The sequence below is a fragment of the Gopherus evgoodei genome, chromosome 10 (assembly GCF_007399415.2).
Source record: "Gopherus evgoodei ecotype Sinaloan lineage chromosome 10, rGopEvg1_v1.p, whole genome shotgun sequence".
Classification (NCBI taxonomy): domain Eukaryota; kingdom Metazoa; phylum Chordata; order Testudines; family Testudinidae; genus Gopherus; species Gopherus evgoodei.
Window position 1 is genome coordinate 32,507,815 of NC_044331.1, and position 12,250 is coordinate 32,520,064.

General features: G+C 41.9%; 1 protein-coding gene across 3 annotated transcripts in view; it reads right to left on the reverse strand.

Annotated features, from left to right (window-relative positions):
* The window catches only part of RORA (RAR related orphan receptor A), a 539,659-nt gene that overhangs the window by 22,796 nt on the left and 504,613 nt on the right, over nt 1-12,250 (reverse strand). The gene's annotated exons all lie outside the window — the stretch shown is intronic.

A 12,250-nucleotide genomic window follows, 5' to 3' on the forward strand; every position in this document is an offset into this window, starting at 1 on the left:
CGCAAGAAAACGTTAAAAACAGTGAGAGGCTGGGAAGTGGTTACAACATAGTCCTGGTTATCAGGGCTTTTTGGTTCAATTCCCCACTCTGTCATTGGATCACCTTGAGATCCTGGCCAGTTCACTTCATCTCTCTGTCTCAGACTCCCCACTCGTAAATGTGCATGCATGGGAGTGTGTAATACCTACTTCACAAGGGTTCTGAGGCGGTGCCGTCATCATAAAGAGGCACTTCAGATATGCTAACTCAGTATTTTAGTTTCATGTTACCACATAATGGACTAATGAACAGTGTTGCAGAGAAAATAATCCCTCAGAAAGGCTAGGCATCCTTTAATTATTGTTGGATCTTGACCAATGTTTTATTTATTTGAAGCCCAAATCTTGAAGTGCCTTGGCACATGCACCTGGTGTCTAAGCAAGTGAGACAAACAGAATGGAGAAATTCTGCACGACAAGGAAGCAACTTCCCAGCCAGTCTCTTGCAGACAAGAACATGGCCCTAAGTCAATGCACAATGCAAAATCACATGAACCAAACCTATGGAGAGGTGAGGATAGAGTCCTACATCAGCTATTCCCCTTATATCTAAGAGTAGCTGACTGCAGATGCCTTCAGACTGAAAAAAAAAAGAGTGGGAGCGGAAGGTTCCTTCCCTCAGCCCTGTAGTATTGTAGTATTGTTTCTAATCAATCATGCTTCACTTTAGTCTGACCTTTGTTGTTTCTTTAAGACTGAGCTTTAAGTGAATGTCTTGTTTGTGAACAGTAGAGATGGATGACATTTTCTAGCCAAAACCTTTTTTTGCTGTTTTTTTTTCTGGGCAGATTTCGCTGGCCAAAACATTTTACAAATTTGTGTCAATTTTGGTGAATTGTTTCAGCCAAAAAAAATTGTTTTTTGGGGTGGGGAATGTTATAACAGTTCATTTTAACATTTCCAAAATGAACTGTTTTGATTTTTCGGATTAAATGTACAATGGGATTTATATAATATAATTAAACATTTATTGGAGCAGGGACTGGAACCTAGGTGTCCCTCTCCCAGGTGCCTTAATCACTAGGCTATGGAATCATTTTCACTCTCTGTCTCTTGGCCCAAATAACACTTAAGTATTTTTACAAAGTGGAACTGCTTCAATAGGAGAGAATGAAAGAGAGATTCACCTCAGAACAGCCCATTGGTGAGGCACTCATGTGGGAATGGGGTTGGGCAGAGACCAGTCCCTTCCCTTCATTTCTGTTCCTTTTATCTATATATATGGTTTAAAAATGCCTGGAAACTAAACAGAAGTTTAACCAGAAGAATTTGTTTTTGACCGGAAGATATATTTTTTTTTCTAATTTCCAATTCACAGAAAATTCTGAACAATTTTGATTTTTGGTTGACCCAAAGTTGGTTTTTTTTGTGAATTTTCAGAACTGACAGGAAACCAAAAAATCAGTTATTCATACAGTTGTAATGAATAGTGCTGGACCGACATTACTGGAAACTGCTCTGAAGCCCTTCCATTATCTGAAGGATAGTTGAAACCCAGGGCCTTGACAGTGCAAGTTTCCAAATACCATCCTGACAACATGACTGAACTCTCACTGGAGTGATAAAGAAGATAGCTCAGTTTCCATGCTCACTGCTCATTGTTAGTAATACTTCTAGTAAGGGTGCAGGTAGATATCCACTAGAAAACGGGACCAGGACTCCCTGGGCTGGATATCAACTTTACGGGTGACAGAGATGAAAGGTTCCCCATCTCCCACTATCAGATCCCTAAACCAGCCAGTTCCCCGTACTGCCCATTCTCATAAGTCCATTAATGTTTGTCCTGGTACATGAACTGTGCTATGTCTTCATCTCCTACTGCCAGCCACTGGGATCCTGCAAGGCAACTTGATCAATAACTCAACAAGAGTGGCCATTCAACCATGGCCGAATTAACATACGAACAAACTAGGCACATGCCTGGGGCCCAAATTAGTAGGGAGCAGGGTCCAAACTGAGGTGCAGTGGCCCCATCAGCCAGGTTGAAATACCACTCACTCAAAGTTGGCCCGGCTACTCCTCCGTCATGGCAAATGGTTGGCCAGACCAAACATGAGTTGGAAGTGGGGCAGCCAGCATTGCTCCTCCTTGTCACTTTGCAGGGGCCAGGTCCTGCACCAGGGCTCCTCGCTCAGGAAGAACTGTAGAGGGGCAGCAGAGAGTCTGGGGTGGGATGGGGCAGACCCAAAGGAGTTAAATAGGGGAGTGTCTGTGCAGCAGAAGCCAGTTACAAATTGATCTGGATAGGAGAGAGTTAACTACGCAACATCCCTGCTGCAGGAGCCCATGTGCTTGTGTTAACAGATCACTAGTGCAGCTGTGCTGGTCAGGATAGGGTTAATACAAATGCATTCCTACTGCTGGAGCATCTAGTTTAGTTGTCCACTAGAGTGACCCACAACTGTGTTTTCCTAGGGCCCAGTGATGGGTTAATCTGGCCCTGCATGCAATTGGAAGAACGATAGCTTTCTTTCGGGTAAGTCCTTAATTTGGGCAAGCGGACAATTTGTTGTGGATGGCTACATTGCCAGTTAGCCTTTTTATATAGGGAAGATCTGTAGATGGCTATTGAGGATCGGTTTCAAGCAGAGGGTTATTTTTCAGTATTGTAACTGAGAAACTACTAGGCTTTTTGCTCTTTCTAGATTTGTTCTAGAGACATATCTGCTCAGTACATTTTTGTGTACAATTTATCAACTAAGTTACAGCTTGCAACTAGATTTCAACAGTGCAGCACTGTCTAAAGAACCATGCCATCTACAACTGGGACCTTTAAAAGCATTTCCTGTTTACACCTGATGAATGCAGTGTAATGCTTTTAAAGATCAACTGTGCTACACTATGTGTGTCTGCTGAAAACAACAAAAGCATTCAAAGTACAGCAAAGCCCAAGTTACAGCTTTCAGAAATAGATCCGAACTTCCCCAGAGCTCAGGAATGTTCCGATCAGGGGTTTTGGTTGTAATTAATGATGGACAAACAAACAGAGCCAAATTTGACCTGAGTGGGGTTTTGATTTTTGTTTAAAGATGACCAAAGTCTTAATTATATATTTTTGCCAATTATCTTAGAACTCTTTAACCCTTTGGACTCACATTATTACAAATGTATGTGTCAAACCCTAACATCAAAGAGCTATTACAAGCAATTACAGTTCTTTGGAATTTTCTTTGAAAACACAACACAACGATATACATTGCTCTTGTACAATCTGCACTGTCTTGTCAAAGGCGTTGCGCTAGTCATGATTTTCCTGCAGGGAAAGCAGAGGTATGGGGGAAAAATAGAATATACAGTTGCAATTCTGATGGAGGCCAGTTAGAAGCCATATGCTCTCAGAATTACTGTTACTATCATTTATGTGGTGGCGCCTAAACGCCATAGCCAAGTTAGGTCCTGTGATGGAGAGTATAAACTCCATCCTGTCACAGCCACTGAAGGGTCAAGAGACAGAGTGGAACCTCACTCGTGGATTATCAACAGTTGGGATAAGAGCCTGCAGACCAGGCAGAAGAAGGCTGGCAGTGAGCCTGAGGGGTCTGTATCTGCTACAAACTGGCAGGAAATGGTGCAAGGAGCCGGAACCAGGGGAAGAGCAGTGAGTCTGAGGAAGCAGACCTTAGCTGCTTACTACAGGGTCCCTGGGCTGGAACCCAGAGGAGAGGAGAAAGAGGGTCTGGGTTTCCATACCTGCCTGCAGGTAAAGGGATGTAAAAGCCCTCCTGATTCAAGGGAGAAAGGACTATTGAGCCCAGAGTGAGGCTGAAGACCCAGTCTCAGGCCATTAGACTCTGTTTGCTGGACTCTCCACTTCGCTAGAAAGGGTGTGAACTATAAGTGACCTGGCTGGAGGGCTGAGTTGTGAGAAGGGTCAAACAACCACAGTCTTGGAAGGGGCTGTCAACAAGGGGCTCCAAGGTCGAAGTGGCTGCTGCACCATGCTTGGTCATGAGGGGGTGCACCTAGCTGGTGACTGACCCCTGTACAAGCCCCATTGTGCAAGGCATTGCACAAAGATACAAAATAAGTGACAAATCCTGATCCTAAAAGCTCACAGTGGTGTCACTGAGAGCACAATTTGGTTCAAGGTTTGCTGGTACATTGTTTGCAACAACAGTGAAATGATGGCCTTGCTGAAGTCAATATAAAACTCCCATCAACTTCAAATGATGCCAGGATCTCATCCTAAAGTCTCTTTTTGCATACATAGATTAAAATAGTTCTAGCAGAACAGAGAGGAGCAGAATTGAACGTTAGTTTCATCTCTGCCTTTCAAATTCCTGTTTATACACAGCACACTGTATGTTTTTTCACAGAGTGCCAAAAAATCAAGTTTGGAAAAAAAAAGTGTAGGGGAACTTTTCATCTGCTTGTCAGCTTGGATACAAACTTGTTAAAAAAGGAACTTTGAAATGTAAATAGCAGTTTTCACCAAACCTATTAATAGTTTCAATAACTTTACTATTTAATGGCTGGGTATTATAGACATGCTGGTTTAGATTCCTTCTTTTTGTGTTTCCCTGATGTCACAAATCTCACTTTACAGGTTCCCTTTCCAACTAGGCACAGGCTGAAATGCTGATCTCATGTTTTGGTCTTTTGACAATTTTCATTTAATGAATTGATTCCTACAGTTCATTAGCTTACCCTCTTCCACTACTGTATACACATATGTCTTAATTAGCTGCTCATTGGCTGTTTAATTACAAGAAAACAGCTGACAGCTGCCTTGCTGCATACTAATGACAGACATTTTGGAATGATTATACACAAACCTGTGACAACTAAGACTTCTTCATAATCCCATGATTTATGGCTAATACTTAGAGACTTCCATGTATCATTAAGTTTTGCAATATTCTCAGCAACTAACAATTTGAGGGAAAATTCTTTCTGATTTTAAATCAAACTCTCTACACTTGTAACCATTTTATGACACCTAAATTATTTTTTAGTTTTCAAGGGGAAAGATTTTTGTGTAAATATTTGTTAATAGAGATTCAGGGTTTAACAGCTCTGGAAAAAAATGTAAAAAAACCAAAACTGGTAATAATTACATTCAAGACAGGTTTTCCTACAGTGTCTTTATCAGTTTATACAAAGTTCCTGATAAACCCAGTCTGTAATATGATTAGTTCCATCCATAACAGCTCACCAGCTTTCATTGGAAACTGGTTTAGGCAGAACAGTATTTAAAAACAAACAAACAGGATTTAAAAGCAAATATAGCCAAAGTCAATGTGACCCTCAGAGTTAAGTAAAAAACAAACAAAAAAAGATTTTATAATTGGAGAACTTAGAACTAGTTGGATTCATACATAAATTGAAGTCCATGTGAAAAGAAAAACTAAAGTATTCTCCTTCAAAAGCAATAATAGGAATACTCCAGTTGTATTTTTTAACGGAACAAGACTCTTTCACAGCTTTGAAGAGTGCCAAGAAAGTGATGGCTGAGTGCCTTAAAACTTCTGAAAGTACAAGAAATGCCCTCAAGTGCCCTGTGTGAAAGATGTTATGAAACTGAATGTATGCATTCAACTAAGGAGAGTGGCCACACCTATATTAACTGGCAAATCAGGCATGAGCTTGTCACCACTAAGAGAAGAACCTGAAACTAATTGTATCCACAGTTCTAAAGGCATAATTCAGAACTAGGCATGGCAGATCTCAATTTTTATTTTTTCATAATTTCAGTGGATATCAAACTTTATTTCTAAGCATTTTTCAATTTACATTTTCACAGCTATGGGAAATAATGTGTGTGTTTGTGTGTCAGACAAATATTTAATGACAGATGTTAAATTAAAAAATTTAAAGCTTATAACTGTTAAAACACAAATTGTCAACATCTCATATCAAAATATACAAAGTATTTATCCTTAAATCAAACTCTAAATTCTCAGGCATCTTTTTAATCTTATTTTGCCTATGTGTAAATTTGGATTATTATCAATGTAAATATTTTTTCAATTTATACGTCCAATGACATTGACGTTTACTGATATTCACCAATGATAATCTAATCTTTCTAATCGTATTCATATTCAAATTTGTTTTCCCCAAATATCAAAATATTTCACTATAAAGTCCCTTCAAACTATTTAGGAATTAAATTTAGAATATTAAGTAGTACCTGAAAATAGTTTTTCTGTCTAGGGACAAAGCTGGAGATGATGCACTCCATCACTCTTCCTCTTCTAATGAAGACACCCAACAGATTTTCAAGGATTGTATTTATTAATCACACATGAAAATTCAGTTCTGTCTATCTAATACTGCTCAACAAATCAAACAATGACAATTGAAAGTATTACAGAGAGGGATACCTTCTTCTCTTCATCCTCAAACATGTTTTGTATATTAACTCTCACAAAGGACATTAGCAACAAACAGATGAGGAAATTCATTTTTTGGTAGTAAAAAAAAAAAAAAAGAGGGTGTTTTTTTCAAAGAGGCATTTAAGCCCAAGTAAGAGGCAGGAGGCTTGCAAATGTTCAGTGAGGTTTTTATTTCTTTGTAAAACACAAATAAATATTAAATTTAAATCACTAGATTAAGGTAGAACAGCTAAAATCACAAGAAGTTAGGAAATGAAAGAATTCTGAGCAGTATTAACTTGGCTTCATTAAAAATGCCAAAGGATATAATAAAAAGAAGTGAAACCTGAACAGAAAAAACTACTAAGTATTATGAAATGCACTGCATAGGGGAATTAGGCCAAGTTAACATTGCTATTGGAATCTTAACTTTTGCTCTTCCTAGCTTTTTTGTGATTTCAAATGTGAAATCTTAATGCTTCATTAGTGTAGATGTTTGCGTTTAATTTCCCTTTATTTTTTAAGTTAGAAAATAAAATAAATTTCCTGTGTTTAATAATGTTAGCATTTAAGCAATCCCATTTTGGCTTTGAAGTTCCTACCACACTGGGGTGAAAAGAGTGAGAGAGAAGAAACCATCCAATTTTGCTGCTGCTATTGGAGATCATTTTCCACAAGACTGGCTTGAGAGGGTAGCAGCCCTTCTGTTCACTTAATGATCATTTAGGGCCCTGATTCTGCAATCTGATGCACATGGATGGATTTTTGCACCCACGCTTGACTTCACTGGGATTTTGAACTAGTACAAGAGTCTACCCGAGAAACACACTGCAGGACTGGGACCACTACCTTAATAGCTGCACCATCAAAAGCAGTGTGTGAAACAACTCAAACTTAGGGTATTTTTTAAAATCAAAGGTTAGATTATGTGAAGAGTAGTATAAGAACATATAAAATTGCAGTGATTACAGCCACAAAAAAGCTGGAATACACACTGTGGGGTAATAGCACCTAACTATTTTACACTGAGAGAAGCCAATATACACCAAGTTGTCCCCACTCCAAATAGCTCTCTTCAGTGAGACTTTGTTGCTTCTACTGTGGAAGGGTGTAACATAAATATAATCCTTCTTTACCTTTACATCTGCCACAGCACAGGATTTTAAACACTTTTAAAGCCATGATCATTTACACTCTGAACACAGTCATCCCCACCAAGGTTAGGAAGATTTGAACTCCATGGGTGCCATTCTTTTTTAAGAAGAGAAATATATGAACACACGCAGAGTGTCAGATATCTAGCAGACATGATATTTCCTTTTAACCCCAAAACCACGAATAAGTGAAGGACATGAATGAGGTAAGCAGGATATTATTCACCTGCTTCATGTGTGTAGGCTTAGTTGTCCTGGCTGTACATACTTATCATCCTATGGTCCTGATGCTCCAAGAACAGGAGAACATCCCTCATTTGGGGGAGGGCTTTTGTTTTCCACGCCATTATTTTAGCTGACCTGGCTGGATTCTCAAAGGCAGATTACGTTTTGCATTCTTCACTGCATAGGAGACCAGGGGAAACCATATGTCTGACTCATATGGGACTCCAATGACACTCCTTACTGTCAGGCTGGCATCTGTTACTATTCTGATTGTTGGAGGTTCAGACAGGGACCTCCTTGTCCTTTGATAAGTGAGGGATTTACATTAGTGAAGGAATAGCCATTCTGATAGAGGGATTCTCAATGGATGAACTTATGTCTGCTCAGGTGAGTTCCAATGATTGATCAGGGGATCTTGCAAAGGAGGAGAAGCAGAATTGCCCAGAGTACTGTTTCCATGTAGATGGCCATGTACCTACTAGCTGAAAGCACTGGTAAAGTGACAACTGCCAGCTTTGCCAAAAGCTCCTCTTGTGGAGGTTTGCCCAAGAACTCCTAGGTGAATGAACTTCCCAGACTCGACTGAGGAGCAATTCTGGTCATTGACAATATTGTGAGTCTTGAAGATCCGGACAGTTCTGTTTTATATTTCTTCTCATACCATCTTCTTCACCAAAGTATCTGAGGACCTTCTCACAGGGCATTAGGCAATGTGCCTACTATATTATGTGTGGCTTGTTTGCTTTCATCCTCTTCCCAATGGGATATTGGATTGTGTGTGCAGTGTGGTGCTTTTTTCATACATACACCCTGCTTCATGTTTATGTTAGAGAAAGCAGGTCAAAGAAATTTGCACCTTGTACTTGGAAGGTGGTGAGGTTTGTGATCATCCTTAATTCCTGTGGGAATTTGTTCCCAAGTCTGCAACCAGCCCCCAAGGAAACTGTCTCCTGAACGCTAGCTTTATCTTTACAGCAGAAAGTTCCATTGAGCCAGAGGAGTGGAGTGGCTGACCATAATTTTTATCCTGGAGCTTTAGGTGACCTTTTAGATATCCTGTGCCCAGACCACTGACAGCCTTGAAAATAAGGACAGAGACTTTGTGCTTGGCTTGATATTCTATGGAAAGCTAAGGTAGAGTGTCAAAGGGCTGCCACTTTACATAAATAAGACTTTGATAAGAAGCCATAGATGTAGTGGTAAAATGAGATGCCCTGTGTCTCGAAGTGAATGTCTGGATAACCACGCACTCTGAGACAACTTGAGATGTACAATTACTCTAATTGGTTGTGGCTTTCTTGACTTTGTCTCTCAGGTAGCATTGGGGACATAGGTACACCAGAGCACAGAGACAGACCTTCATAAGGTTGATCAATCACATGAAGGGGGTTTCTCTTGCATTAGAATAGCTCGTGTCTTCATTCAGGGAAAAAGACCTTAACTACTGCTGTACTCCATCTGGACAGGAAAATACTGAGCTAAGCTAACTGTTGTTTGTTTTTAGTCTCCACCCTCCCTCCAAAAATAAATAAATAAATAAATAAAAATAACCTTGCTTTTTCACTGAAAATGGAATAATGGACTCTTGGGTGATGACATGTTCCAATTACTGCTGTCCCGAGGAGGGAGAAAAGACAAGAGGGTGTGAGAGGGAGCATTTTGGGATTCTATGCTTAGTCTCTGCTCTCTTAGAAAGCCCATTTGTCTGAAGCACTACCAACTCGGGAGAAGAAAACATTCGCCAATCTTCCTGGGGGTAGTGATTATGAGCCAATAGAACTTCGCAGTATGGACGGGAAGCCATCTCAAGGATAATAAGTTTAGTCTGCTGATATTCCTGTGATGACACAGATTTTGGATTATCTAAAGAAATGAAGCAGACATTGAGGTCCAAGGACAGTTTGAAAGATTTGTCCAGCTGAACTTAGTATGGTTCCTCTACAGCCCTGTTGATGGGATCTTTTCTTCTATGTCCTGTCCACTGGTATCCAGAATCTCCAACAGAGATTCAGGCATTAGGCAAATGGCTTTCCCCTTCTTCCTATAGAGGGTCTTGGGCTAGAGGGAGCTGAGGGTCAGGGTCTATGGTTGTTAGGGTGTAGTCAATAAAATTCATGAGCCTCAACTCTTCGTACAGGAAATGGAGACCAGATAAAAGGATGAACATAGAAATGGACCCTCTTCAGCTGATGACCTGGATGAATGCTTGGAGTGATTAACAGATTCCCCCAAGAGATTAAACTCATTGTGGCTCTTTCTAGTGTTTCTTCCCTTTTTGGCTATGGTATTTTGGAGGTGGGAGGAACCTCTTATCCTCTCCCTGCCCGCATCTCAAGTTGGAACTGCAGAGCTGCGATATCTGGCTGAGAACCTAGGAATACTGCAGATTGTCCATACTAATGTGAAGTACATTGACTTTCTTTTAGAATTTGTCTTTGAACTCCTGCAAGACCTTAGACTTTGAGAGATGTGGCTAGAGACTGGGTGGCAAGCTGAATGCAAGCTGTGTAAAGACATTAGAATGAACTGAGCTAACTGATGCTCTAAATTTCTAGGCCTGGATGATGGGATGGGGAGGAGGATCTTGCACTAACATGAAGATATGAAACACAAAGTCACTTGCGCAGGGCTGCTGGTGTGCATGGCTGTCCCTATTAAAAATAAAGACTCTGATTTGAATAGAGTAGAGCAACCACCTGGGTTTTCACACTGCACATCAGAGTTGCCCTTTGGCTGAAAATGACTGGCTGATTCCTAAAGTAAGTGATGAAGAGAGGCAATGATAACTGTGGGCTTGTCTACATCAGAAAGTTGCAGCGCTGGTGAGGGAGTTACAGCACTGCAACTTAGGAGGTGTACACATCTGCAGGGCACCACCAGCGCTGCAACTCCCTGTTTGCAGCGCTGGCCGTACTCCCGTTTTGTCTCGGGTGTAGAGGATCCAGCGCTGGTGATCCAGCGCTGGTAATCAAGTATAGACACTTACCAGCGCTTTTCTTGACCTCTGTGGAATAAGCAGGTATCCCAGCATACCTGAGGAAGCCTCTGGTAATCAAGCTGGTCTCCTTCCCCAGCTTGCTCTCGCGTTCCCTGAACCCCGAACAAGCAGGTCTCCTTCCCTGAGGTTTGCTGGGTGGTTCTGAGAAAGCGAGAGCAAACCGCGGCGAAGCTGGTCTCCTTCCCTGGTTTGCTATCGCGTTCCCCGAACAAGCAGGTCTCCTTCCCTGCGGTTTGCAGGGTGGTTCGAGGAACGCGAGAGCAAACCGCAGCGAAGCTGGTCTCCTTCCCCGGTTTGCTGTCGCGTTCCCCGAACAAGCAGGTCTCCTTCCCTACGGTTTGCAGGGTGGTTCGGGGAACGCGAGAGCAAACCGCGGCGAAGCTGGTCTCCTTTCCCGGTTTGCTCTCTCGTTCCCCGAACCCCCGAGCAAGCAGGTCTCCTTCCCTGCGGTTTGCAGGGTGGTTCGGGGAACGCGAGAGCAAACCGCGGCGAAGCTGGTCTCCTTTCCCGGTTTGCTCTCGCGTTCCCCGAACCCCCCTTGAAGCCGCCCAACAGCGCTGCAGTGTGGCCACATCTAACACCACTTGCAGCGCTGGTTGCTGTAAGTGTGGCCACTCTGCAGCGCTGGCCCTATACAGCTGTACTAATACAGCTGTAACAACCAGCGCTGCAAAATTTTAGATGTAGACATGGCCTGTGACACAGTGAGGCAGTATTCAGGCATCATGGCTTTGGCCTTCCCCAATATCGTATATCCAGGACAAAGTGCGCCTGTCAAAGCAGCAGTCTTGGGCAAGGTATGCGACCCTTCCTTTCTCTCTTATGAAGCTGGCCCTTGAATCCTGAAGCTGCTCAGTGGTGGACAGAAGCTTCATCAGGATAAAATGGATGAAGATATTTAGCAGAGCTCATCACTGAGGAATGCCGAGCTTCCATTATGATTCCCTTCCAGGAATCTCTCCTTACCAGTGCTGCTGCTAGACGGAAGGTTGAATCAGAGCAAAAAAGCTAAAATCCTGTCTGGAAGAGCACAGGATGAATCTCCGTCTAGCACAAAAACAGGAGCCTAATCTCTAAAGGTAGTTGCAGTTACATGTGCCCAGCAAGGGAAGCAGGCAAGCAGCTTGGGAATGAAATGGCAAGAGTAATCTCTTATCCTCTGAAATGTGGGTTAAAGGTGGAAAACCCATTAGTACTCGAGCGACAGCAGAAGGTACTTGTATGAAACAACGATGCCTGCAGCAAGGATGTACGCAATGTGTCAGGACCAGGTCATGCGCGCGCGCGCGTGTGTGTGTGTGTGTGTGTGTGTGTGTGTGTGTGTGTGTGTGTGTGTGTGTGTGTGTGTGTGTGTGTGTGTGTAGTTGCAGTATAGCCAGACAGGTGTCAACATTAATGCTGAATAAATTTAATCTTCGTTGAAAGAAACAGACACCGAATAGAGGGTTAACACTGCTACTGAAATCTTATTTTAGTGGAGTTATTGAAGATTCAACTTCAGGAGAAAAAAAACAACC